The 12,936-nt window shown below is 40.3% G+C and overlaps 1 protein-coding gene across 1 annotated transcript in view; it reads left to right on the top strand.

Annotated features, from left to right (window-relative positions):
* Positions 1-2,779: 2,779 nt before the first annotated feature.
* Positions 2,780-12,936, top strand: part of LOC126101026 (cytochrome P450 6k1-like) — a 99,364-nt gene continuing 89,207 nt past the window's right edge. Inside the window, exon 1 of the mRNA XM_049911691.1 lies at positions 2,780-2,910. The gene's annotated coding sequence lies outside the window, so the exon portion shown is untranslated. The remainder of the gene's footprint in view (positions 2,911-12,936) is intronic.

Below are 12,936 nucleotides of genomic sequence, written 5' to 3'. Positions count from 1 at the left end.
CATTCGACGGCCAACACCGCGGTTCCTGGTGTGTCCGCTGTGCCGTGCGTGTGATCATTGCTTGTACAGCCCTCTCGCAGTGTCCGGAGCAAGTATGGTGGGTCTGACACACCGGTGTCAATGTGTTCTTTTTTCCATTTCCAGGAGTGTATATTGTGAAAAGTAACGGTCGTATAACACTCCCCTAAGGCGCGCCCGAAGTTAGTTTTACGTCAGGAATCTTCTCTCCTTTCAGAATAACACGCTGTGTTCTGTTTGCCAGAAACTCTTCAGTCCAATCACACAATGGGTCGGTATTCTGCACCCTCGAATTCTGTTCATTGGGAATCAGTGCGGAACTTACGAAATATCGTCGTCTCTGTTATGTGACTGGATTCGTGATTTCCTGTCGTAGAGGTCACAGTTCGCAGTAGCTGACGGAAAGTCATCGAGTAAAACAGAAGTGATTTCTGGCGTGCCTCTAGGTAGTGTTATAGGCCATCTGCTGTTCCTTATCTATATACACGATTTAGGAGACAATGTGAGCAGCCGCGTTGCGTAGTTTGAACATGACGCTGTCGTATATTCTTTATTGGTCATCAAATGATCAAAAGAAATTGAAAAACGATTTAGGAAAGATATGTGACAGCGCGAAAATTGGCAACTGATGCGTAATGAAAAGTGTGAAGTCATCCACATGGGTGGTAAAAGGAATCCGCTTCACTTCGGTTACACGACAGATCAGTCAAATGTAAAGGCCGTAAATTCAAGTAAGTACCTAGGAATTGCAATTACTAACAATTCAAAGTGGAAAGAACAAGTGGAAAATTTTGTGGGGAAGGCAAACCAAAGACTGCGTTTTATTGGCAGAACACTTAGAAAATGTAACATATTAAATAGGCTGCCTACACTACGTTTGTCTGTCCTCTTTTGGAGTACTGATGCGCGGTCTGGGATCCTTACCAGAAAGGATTAACGGAATACATCGAGAGAGTTCAACAAAGAGAAGCACGTTTTGTATTATCGCGAAATGGGGGAGATATTGTCACGGTCATGGTACAGGATACGGGATGGACACAGTTAAAACAAGACTTTTTCGTTGCGGTGGAGTCTTCTCACAAGGGAACCTCCCCATCGCACCCCCCTCAGATTTACTTATAAGTTGGTACAGTGGATAGGCCTTGAAAAACTGAACACAGATCAATCGATAAAACAGGAAGAAGTTGTGTGGAATTATGAAAAAATAAGCAAAATATACAAACTGAATAGCCCATGCGTAAGATAGGCAACATCAAGGATAGTGTTAACTCAGGAGCGCCGTGGTCCCGTGGGTAGCGTGAGCAGCTGCAGAATGAAAGGTCCTTGGTTCAAGTCTTTCCTAGAGTGAAAAGTTTACTTTCTCTATTTTTGCAAAGTTATGATCTGTCCGTTCGTTCATTGACGTCTCTATTCACTGTAATAAGTTTAGTGTCTGTGTTTTGCGACCGCACCTCAAAACCGTGCGATTAGTAGACGAAAGGACGTGCCTCTCCAATGGGAACCGAAAACATTTGATCTCAAGGTCATAGGTCAACCGATTCCTCCACAGGAAAACGTCTGATATATTCTATACGACACTGGTGATGGCATGTGCGTCACATGACAGGAGTATGTTGTCGACCCACCTAACTTGTACACTTGGCGAATGGGTAAAAAGATTCTTCTACCTTGCCCGATTTAGGTTTTCTTGTGGATGTGATAATCACTCCCAAAAAAGTGATGAAAACATAAAAGTTTGTCATGTAAACCGAAAATAAAAAATTAAAATTTTCACTCGAGGGAAGGCTTGAACCAAGAACTTCTCGTTCCGCAGCTGCTCACGCTAACCACGGGACCACGGCGCTCCTGAGCTAACATTCTCCTTGTAATTGCCTATCTTGACATGGACTACTCAGTTTGTATATTTTGCTTATTTTTTGATAGTTCCACACAACTTCTTCCTGTTTTCTCGATTGATCTGTGTTCAGTTTTTCAAGGCCTATCCACTGTGCCAACTTATAACTAAATCTGAGGGGGGTGCGATGGGGAGGTTCCCTTGTCAGTAAATTTCAATCACCAACTTTCTGCTCCGAATGAGAAAATATTTTGTTGATGCCGACCTACCTAGGGAGAAACGATCATCATAATAAAATAAGGGAAATCAGAAGTCGCACGGAAAGATATAGTTATTTGTTTTTTCCGCTACTGTTAGAGAGAAGACTAATAGAGAATTATTGTGAAGGTGGTTTGATGAACCCTCTGCCAGGCACTTAACATGTAGATGTAGGTTTGGATCCAGACTCGGCGCACGTTGTGTGACGATCGAGATAGCGAGCGACTTAGCCGAGTAAGGCAGAGCCCTACCGGAAGCTACACGAACCGGAAACTTACAACTGGCGCCGAGCTAAACACTCAGTATCGATGCGCGAACTGAAATGCAACAAAAGTTTTTATCTTCATTCATGCAGAAGGCATAGACTGTGACATCGTAAGTATTTCTTAAGATCAAGTGTCCACGTTGTCAGAAAATGTTCAGGTAGCAGTTGACATTCAAAATTTGACACTGTTTGAACAGCTGTTTCTAGCGCCGTAATTCTTGCTTGAGGCCCGGAGCATTCGTTATCATAAACTGTGGCCTTCGCTGATGGGACGACAGAGACACGCGTTGCAGCGAGCACAGTCACTGTTTTGCAGCAGATCCCCCCTCCTTCCCCACACACACACACACACACACACACACTCATCATCATTACGCTGCAGAGTGCGCGATCATATATAAAACAGTCCCTCCAGAGAACAGCAATGTGAATCCCATTCGCTCGCATCAGAAAACTGTTACGAAAGGTAATTTACTTTCTGATTAAACTGTGCGAGTGTCAGGTCAGCGATATTCGTTTCGGTATTCTGCCGCATGTAAGTCAACTAACTTCCAATTTACTTATGTTCAGTTCCCCAAGGATTTCTTTTATTTGATTTCAGTGTTCTATTGCAAAGCGTAATCCTGAATGTATTGATGCACTTCATTGTGACCATTGTTCTAGATACAGAAAAGTTATTGCGAATATCGCATTGATTACGCTATGGTTCTTACTGTCCTAGAATTACTTTTGTGTTTTTTCAGCAAATAGGTGAGTGAAATTCTTACATTTAGAAATTCGATGGAATCGAAATCCTCTAAAATCCGTTTTGATATTTCACTCTTGGTATCTAATGTTGTTGTCGCTCTCCATTATTACAGTTTTCAGTACTGTGTTCCCTTTTCTGTCCAAGCTCACAGCAGTGAAGCTGATACACAATTTAATTACCTCCAATTCGTATACACAGAGCAACGCAGGTTTTTCTTAGCGTATCAGAAAAGTCTTCATTTTTTGGAACCCCTTTATCATTACCGTGAAGTTAGGACAGATTTGTAATTTAATAGTCAGCATCAGGTGTACCTATCGAAAGCATTTTTTTGTAATTATTCTCTTTGTGGGTTGCTACTACACATTCTACAATACTTCCAGATCTGCTTTTCGCAATATGTTTGACGCAGGATCTGCGACGTTTGATGTAGAAAACCTCCTCTTATATCGCAGATGTCTCTTTGGCCAGCTGATCTGCAAATTCATTTTCATACATGCCTACATGACCCTTAACCCACTTAATATCTGTATTTTAGTTCTCCTTTTGCAAGACTCTAACTTTTTTCTTCTTCTTCATCTCAACTACTGTCGACTGTTTGGATCCCTCCGAGAAAGGAAAATTGTTTCACTACGGGTGTTGCTGCCGTTCTCTGTAAACCATCTAATGTATTAACCCTATCGATTGCTCTTTCACTGATAAACCATGACTACGTGAACATTCGTTTCTCAGTATGCGTTTTGTAAGGTAAGCTGGTATTTTTTTTATGAACGCTGCTTTTTCTGATTATACTACTGCATTTTCCTCCCGTCTGTAAATGTTTCTTTCAAGAGTGAAACTATCCATTGCGTTCATAGTTTCAATAATTTTTGAAGGTGGAACCGATAAAATTAAAAGTATGTCATTTGATACTGTTTTATTGGTTTTGGCAACCTTGATATTAATTAATTGGTGTACTCGTTTGTACTTACTTCACTTTTACTGTTTTGTAAATCCATATGAGGAATGTGTAGTATAACTAACATGGGTCCTTTGTAGATGTCTGTTGCTCTAAATTAAGCATTTGTTTGTGGACTCAGTAATTATTTGTTCAAATCGGGTGTTACACACATCCTCAGGCCAGTACCAATAGGGGACACTAATGCAAATTCCGCAGACAATTTAGTTATACAACTTTATGAAAATGCCTTAGCTTCCAACTCGATTACAAGTTAAAATGTAGTCAACACTTGGCTAAAGTAATCAAGGAGCTCACTTCAGGATATTTTGCCCTTAGAGATGTATCTCATTGTGCTGACCTAATGACAAGGGTGTTGACTTATTTTGCTGGAGTTATCTTCTGTGCATTCCACCCAAGGTAAATAAAGTTTTTCTCCAGCAGAAGCGAGCACCAGGAATATTGTATGAACTAATTAACCGCATGCTTCGTAGAGTTATTTTAAGGATTATGGAATTCATACACCCACTTCCCAGTATATTTACTCCTAAATTGTTTTTGTTACTGATAATGACAATCGGTTTTAGGTGAACAGTGATGTACAAAGTCACAATGGTGGACACAAAAATAATTTTCGTGTAGGCTTTGCTTCCTATTCTAGTATTCAGAGTGCTGTTATGTATTCTGGGGCAAATGTGTGTAACAAGGTTCCACCTAACAAATGGCAGAAATTGGGAAACCCTTGAAAGGAGCGGTATGTTGATAATTTTTACTTAATGGACCGTCTGACAGCAACTGAGTAAAACACAATTTTAGTTTTCGCCTTTATTTTGTGCAAGGCATCTTATCAATATACCGTAATATTACACGCAACTGAGGAAGACACGACTACAAAAGTTGAAGATGTCCTTGAAAAGAAAATTAAGATCTCATTACCTACATTCAAGGATTGAAAACTAATCATACAAACATTAAGATATATCAGATGATAAACAGCAAGTTTGAAACATAAATGAGAAAGCAGCAGCTGTTTTTTCAAAGTATCAGCTGCCTTTCTAGGTAACTTAGTCATATTTAGAAAGCACACTCACGAATAGCATTAACCAATATGTTGTTGTCTTCAGTCCTGAGACTGGTTTGATGCAGCTCTCCATGGTACTCTATCCTGTACGAACATCTTCATCTCCCAGTACCTACTGCAACCTACATCCTTCTGAATCTGCTTAGTGTATTCATCTCTTGGTCTCCCCCTACGATTTTTAGCCTCTACACTGCCCTCCAATACTAAATTGGTGATCCCTTGATGCCTCAGAACATGTCCTACCAAACGATCCCTTCTTCTGGTCAAGTTGTGCCACAAACTTCTCTTCTCCCCAATCCTATTCAATACCTCCTCATTAGTTATGTGATCTACCCATCTAATCTTCAGCATTCTTCTGTAGCACCACATTTCGAAAGCTTCTATTCTCTTCTTGTACAAACTATTTACCGTCCATGTTTCACTTCCATACATGGCTACCCTCCATACAAATACTTTCAGAAATGACTTCCTGACACTTAAATCTATACTCGATGTTAACAAAATTCTCTTCTTCAGAAACGCTTTCCTTGCCATTGCCAGTCTACATTTTACATCCTCTCTACTTCGACCATCATCAGTTATTTTGCTCCCCAAATAACGAAACTGCTTTACTACTTTAAGTGTCTCATTTCCTAATCTAATACCCTCAACATCACCCGACTTAATTCGACTACATTCCATTATCCTCGTTTTGCTTTTGTTGATGTTCATCTTGTATCCTCCCTTCAAGACACCATCCATTCCGTTCAACTGCTCTTCCAAGTCCTTTGCTGTCTCTGACAGAATTACAATGTCATCGGCGAACGTCAAAGTTTTTATTTCTTCTCCATGGATTTTAATACCTACTCCGAATTTTTCTTTTGTTTACTTTACTGCTTGCTCAATATACAGATTGAATAACATCGGGGAGAGGCTACAACCCTGTCTCACTCCCTTCCCAACCACTGCTTCCCTTTCATGTCCCTCGACTCTTATAACTGCCATCTGATTTCTGTACAAATTATAAATAGCGTTTCGCTCCCTGTATTTTACTCCTGCTACCTTCAGAATTTGAAAGACAGTATTCCAGTCAACATTGTCAAAAGTTTCCTCTAAGTCTAGAAATGCTAGAAACGTAGGTTTGCCTTTCTTTAATCTTCCTTTTAAGATAAGTCGTAGGGTCAGTATTGCCTCACGTGTTCCAGTATTTCTACGGAATCCAAACTGATCTTCCCCGAGGTCGGCTTCTACTAGTTTTTCCATTCGCCCTTAAAGAATTCGTGTTAGTATTTTGCAGCTGTGGCTTATTAAACTGATAGTTCGGTAATTTTCACATCTGTCAACACCTGCTTTCTTTGGGATTGGAATTATTATATTCTTCTTGAAGTCTGAGGGTATTTCGCCTGTTTCATATTAACCAATATAGGAATGCAAAATTGTTGTTGCTTCCGTGGCCCCTTGTCGATATATTACATTTTGGGTCACGTCTCGTGACCTTTGCCCCTCGTCTCTTTAATGATTTTCCAGATGTTTCGCCATCACGAGTGGCTGGCGGTGTCAAAGGTTCACGCTCCGTTGTCCGGCCGCATAGTAGCAGATTTCTGCGCCGGACCAGAACCACGGGCCAGTTCGGTGGGTATTTTTGGCGGATGCGGTCCGTCGTTTTCCCGTTATTGTAACGTGCGGGCCCCGAACATCGGATCCAGTCTCTCAGTCCTGGCAGCGAGCCGTGTGTGTGGGGCAAATCGGAGGATTTTTGTGTCTTTATATTCTGCACTCGTACGTGCGTTTGCTGCTATTGGTGTTTTGCTACACATCTTTTGTTGCTTTTTGAGAGCTGTGCTTAGATCAACTAACACATATAAATCGTCTACAATTTAAAGCATTTATGTTCTCCCAGTGTACAGTTATTGTCTCAGTAGATGTGTCTTTACAATGGCTAAATCTGTCTTCATCAATTGAAGACATAAAGTCTGTAAATGAGTCCGTGATCATATCGTGGCACTTTATCTGTAAAGGTCAATCTTGATCACATAAATTTTGCATTTCAACGTCACCGGTTTCGGCTACTGCCATCTTCAGACCATAAAATGCTCTGATAAATGTATCAACTTCAAAATCTATACATGTAGGTACTGACTATGTACTTACATGTATAGATTTTGGCGTTGATACCTTCATCAGAAAATTTTATGACCTGAAGATGGCAGTAACCGAGACCGGTGATATTGAAATGTAAAATATGTGTGAACAAAACGGACCTTGACAAATAAAATGTATCTTCAGTATAAATACAGAACATAAAGGGTGAAAGACTGCACCTATGGCTGACACCTTCAATTATATTTGCAAATTTGATCTGTCTTCTGTTCTGACTACCGCCATTTGCCTCCTATAAAGCTGCTATGTCTCAATGTCCTAACTAAATGTGTCTTACGATTTCCAGCCCACTGAGTAAAAATTTAACAATGCGGCTTAAAGAGTTTCACAGTTTTCATTTTGTTGGTTTCAGACATTCATCCTATGTATATATGCCTGACTTCTTTCATTTGATGAAGTACTAGTGATTCTTTTGCAATATGTAAGGTAACATTCTGAAAGGAACACCAGTGATCTTGAGTCTACCACCTTAATTTCCTAATAATTTTCATACTTGATACGCCTTTATCAACAGCTTCTCAGCACTGTAATTATTCTAGTCACATACCAATGTTAATTGCTACAGCCTGACTTGTGCATGCCGTTCGTTAAATTTTACAGTTCTGCGACGTTATGCTACATCCATCCGCGACTGAGAAAAAACGTTAGTTTTGTTTCTGAAACGTAATTGTGAGGATCTGTCAGTCTTTTACAGATCTGTTCCTGTATTCCGCTCTCAGTGCACATAATATTTGACAGTCGTCTTCGAGCATCCTCAGTTTGTTAGGCGAACTCGAGGAAACAACGGGTACTGTTCACGTTATCAGACAGAGATGACACTGCGTCATACTGACATACCCAAAAACTGTCATTCACTGTTTCATCGGACATGCCTCCAATTGTCACAAATTATAACAAAAACTATGGGAAAAAATACGAGTTATTGCTAGCGATTACACGTGTTTGAAGTTTCAATGGCGCATGGAAACAAAGTACGGCAATATTCAGACAACAATATACACTTTTCAGAAAGAAATCAATCTATATTATAAAAGTAAGTGTACAATGCTTGTGCCGCTGAAACTCAGAAACTCCAGGTACGACCAAGGGAGTTATATAGTGTGGTAGCCATCTATCCCCCATCCATGAAGAAGGTTCCTATTTTTACCTGAAGTGCGTGTTTTTGAATATATAATGTCGGGAAGTTATGCCCTCTAGAAATTTCTGCAACATTCCAGAACATTGGAGAGTATTCGAGAACATTCCATAACATTGGGTAGCATTCCACAACATTCACAACATTCCAGAATCTTCCGGAATGTTCCACAATGATCCGGTATGTTCTGGAATGTCCGGTAACAGTCCGGAACATTCGGGAATATTCCAAAATGTTCGGGAACATCCCATATCATTGTGGAACATTTCAGAACACTTTCAAGTCTTGTGGAACGTTCTGAAACATTGCGGACCATTCGAAGTCTTTTTGGTATGTTGTGGAATTCGCCACTGGTGGGGTTGCCCATGACCCGTCGTGGGTTCGAACGTCAGTTTCTTATCAGGAGGAACCGAAAAAGTAGTGCAGTGAGTGAATAAAAGCAAACAGCGAAGTGTGAGTAGTCAAAGTGATATAGTGACTGAATGTAAATCGAAAATAAAGTTTAATACATGTTTAAAGTGTACTTAGTGGATTTGTTAGTATTAAGTTGCTTTGATTTATATTTTAGACAATGTCTAAACGTAAGACAGGAGAGTATCTTACCAGCTGTGAAGCAAAACGATGAAAACAAAAAGAACAGTGAAAAAACGAGACAGACGAAGAGCGCGAAGTACGTTTAAGTTCCCAACGAAGGGGAATGAGCGTCGTGAGAAGCAGAGAAACCGAAGAACAACGAAATGAAAGAACTGAAGAATCAAGAATTGCGACACAGTCTAATTATAAAAGAATGCGAAGTCAAACCACCCATGAAAATATCAACCCACGAGAAGCGCCGACGAGGACAAGTAAACAGTGCAACCTAACAAATGAACTACACGGCGAGAGAATACGGCAAACAAAAACAAGTCGTAATCGGAAAAATGGATATCTGCCAGTTTTGCAACATGAAAAAATTCAGTAGAGGAACATAAGGGTTCTGTTGCATGATGGGAAAAATTCGATTACCACCACTGGAAGCACTTCCTCGGGAATTTTTATGTTACATGGCCGGAGAAACTCCAGAGTCAAAACACTTTCTTCAAAATGTAAAAGCATACAACGCCTGCTTCCAAATAACTTCTTCCGGTGTCACATCGATCAACACTAACAGAGATATTTCTTCCATCCAAGGATAAATCTATCACAACATGGGATGATTACTACCACTACCCAACGAAGACCATAAATTTCCGCAAGCATGTATCATCGGGAATGAAGAAACAGATATTGATCAGTGACACACAGATATCAGTGAATTGACACAGTAGCAGTCCAAGACATACAGAGATCTTACAAAAATACGATCAACTGATTCACACATTTAAAAGAGCTCTAGATCGAATGATTTCTGATGACTATAAGGTTATAATTCAAGTCGACAAAAGACCAACTGGAGAACGCGAACGTCCGTCGATTTAATGTACCTCAGATAGACGAAGTCGCCTTCGTAACTGTGGACAATGAAAACACAAGACGTGATATAACTGTACAAAGAAGAAGAGGAGGACTACAACTCATTGCAGGGACACGCCGTTCATAAGATGCATTCAAATATCCGTTAATATTTCTGCACTGAGAGGACGGATATCGTTTTAATGTGAAACAAATCCAACCTGAAACAGACGTAGAAACAAACAAAAACGTCACCTCCAAGGAGTTCCATGCTTACCGCTTAATGATCATAGACAATGAAACACAAAATTACATTCTCAACACCCTCCATTTATTCCATCAATTTATGATTGTTGTTGTTGTTGTGGTCTTCAGTCCTGAGACTGGTCTCATGCAGCTCTCCATGCTACTCTATCCTGTGCAAGCTTCTTCATCTCCCAGTACCTACAGCAACCTACATCCTTCTGAATCTGCTTAGTGTATTCATCTCTTGGTCTCCCTATACGATTTTTACCCTCCACGCTGCCCTCCAGTACCAAATTGGTGATCCCTTGACGCCTCAGAACACGTCCTACCAACCGATCCCTTGTTCTAGTCAAGTTGTGCCACAAACTCCTCTTCTCCCCAATTCTATTCAATACCTCCTCATTAGTTATGTGATCTACCCATCTAATCTTCAGCATTCTTCTGTAGCACCACATTTCGAAAGCTTCTATTCTCTTCTTGTCTAAACTATTTATCGTCCATGTTTCACTTCCATAAATGGCTACACTCCATAAAATACTTTCAGAAACGACTTCCTGACACTTAAATCTATACTCGATATTAACAAATTCTACTTCTGCAGAAACGCTTTCCTTGCCATTGCCAGTCTACATTTTACATCCTCTCTACTTCGACCATCATCAGTTATTTTGCTCCCCAAATAGCAAAACTTCTTTACTACTTTAAGTGCCTCATTTCCTAATCTAATTCTCTCAGCATCACCCGATTTAATTCGACTACATTCCATTATCCTCGTTTTGCTTTTGTTGATGTTCATCTTATACCCTCCTTTCAAGACACTGTCCATTCCGTTCAACTGCTCTTCCAAGTCCTTTGCTGTCTCTGACAGAATTACAATGTCATCGGCGAATCTCAAAGTTTTTATTTCTTCTCCATGGATTTTAATATCTATTCCCAACTTTTCTTTTGTTTCCATTACTGCTTGCTCAATATACAGATTGAATAGCATCGGGGAGAGGCTACAACCCTGTCTCACTCCCTTCCCAACCACTGCTTCCCTTTCACGTCCCTTGACTCTTATAACTGCCCTCTGGTTTCTGTACAAATTGTAAATAGCCTTTCGCTCCCTGTATTTTACCCCTGCCACCTTCAGAATTTGAAACAGAGTATTCCAGTCAACATTGTCAAAAGTTTTCCCAAAGCTACAAATGCTAGAAACGTAGGTTTGCCTTTCTTTAATCTTCCTTCTAAGATAAGTCGTAGGGTCAGTGTTGCCTCAAGTGTTCCAACATTTCTACGGAATCCAAACTGATCTTCCCCGAGGTCAGCTTCTACCAGTTTTAACATAAGTCTGTAAAGAATTCGCGTTTGTATTTTGCAGCTGTGACTTATTAAACTGATAGTTCGGCAGTTTTCACATCTGACAACACCTGCTTTCATTGGGATTGGAATTACTATATTCTTCTTGAAGTCTGAGGGTATTCCGCCTGTCTCATACATCTTGCTCATCAGATGGTAGAGTTTTGTCAGGACTGGCTCTCCTAAGGCTGTCAGTAGTTTTAATAGAATGTTGTCTACTCCCAGGTCCTTGTTTCGACTTAGGTCTATCAGTGCTCTGTCAAACTCTTCACGTAGTATCATATCTCCCATTTCATCTTCATCTACCTCCTCTTCCATTTCCATAATATTGTCCTCAAGGACATCGCCCCTGTATAGACCCTCTATATACTCCTTCCACCTTTTTGCTTTCCCTTCTATGTTTAGAACTGGGTTTCCATCTGAGCTCTTGATATTCATGCAAGAGGTTCTTTTTTGTCCAAAGGACTCTTTAATTTTCCTGTAGGCAGTATCTATCTTACCCCTCGTGAGATAAGCCTCTACATCCTTACATTTGTCCTCTAGCCATCCCTGCTTAGCCATTTTGCACTTCCTGTCGATCTCATTTTTAAGACGTTTGTATTCCTTTTTGCCTGCTTCATTTACTGCATTTTTGTATTTTCTCCTTTCATCAATTAAATTCAATATTTATTCTGTTACCCAAGGATTTCTACTAGCCCTCGTCTTTGTACCTACTTGATCCTCTGCTGCCTGCACTATTTCATTCCTCAAAGCTACCCATTCTTCTTCTACTGTATTTCTTTCCTCCATTCCTGTCAATTGTTCTCTTATGCTCTACATGAAACTCTGTACAGCCTCTGGTTTAGTCAGTTTAACCAGGTCCCATCTCCTTAAATTCCCACCTGTTTGCAGTTTCTTCAGTTTTAATTTACAGTTCATAACCAATAGATTGTTGTCAGAGTCCACATCTGCCCCTGGAAATGTCTTACAATTTAAAATCTGGTTCCTAAATCTCTGCCTTTCCATTATATAATCTATCTGAAACCTTTTAGTAACTCCAGGGATCTACAGCATCATCCGTAAAAAGCCTCAGTGAACTTCCGATGTTATCCACAAGGTCATTTATATATATTGTGAATAGCAACGGTCCTACGACACTCCCGTGCAGCACACATGAAATCATTCTTACTTCGGAAGACTTCTCTCCATTGAGAATGACGTGCTGCGTTCTGTTATCTAGGAACTCTTCAATCCAATCACACAATTGGTCTAATAGTCCATATGCTCTTATTTTGCTCATTAAACGACTGTGGGAACTGTATCAAACGCCTTGCGGAAGTCAAGAAACACGGCATCTACCTGGGAAACCATGTCTATGGCCCTCTGAGTCTCGTGGACGAATAGCGCGAGCTGGGTTTCACCCATGGTGATTTCTACAGACTAGATTTCTAGTCTCCGGAAGAGTCATTATACTCGAACTTAATACGTGTTCCAAAATTCTACAACTGATCGACGTTATATATATAGGTC

This window comes from Schistocerca cancellata, chromosome 9 (genome assembly GCF_023864275.1).
Source record: "Schistocerca cancellata isolate TAMUIC-IGC-003103 chromosome 9, iqSchCanc2.1, whole genome shotgun sequence".
NCBI lineage: Eukaryota > Metazoa > Arthropoda > Insecta > Orthoptera > Acrididae > Schistocerca > Schistocerca cancellata.
This window is presented reverse-complemented; position numbering and strand designations above follow the sequence as displayed.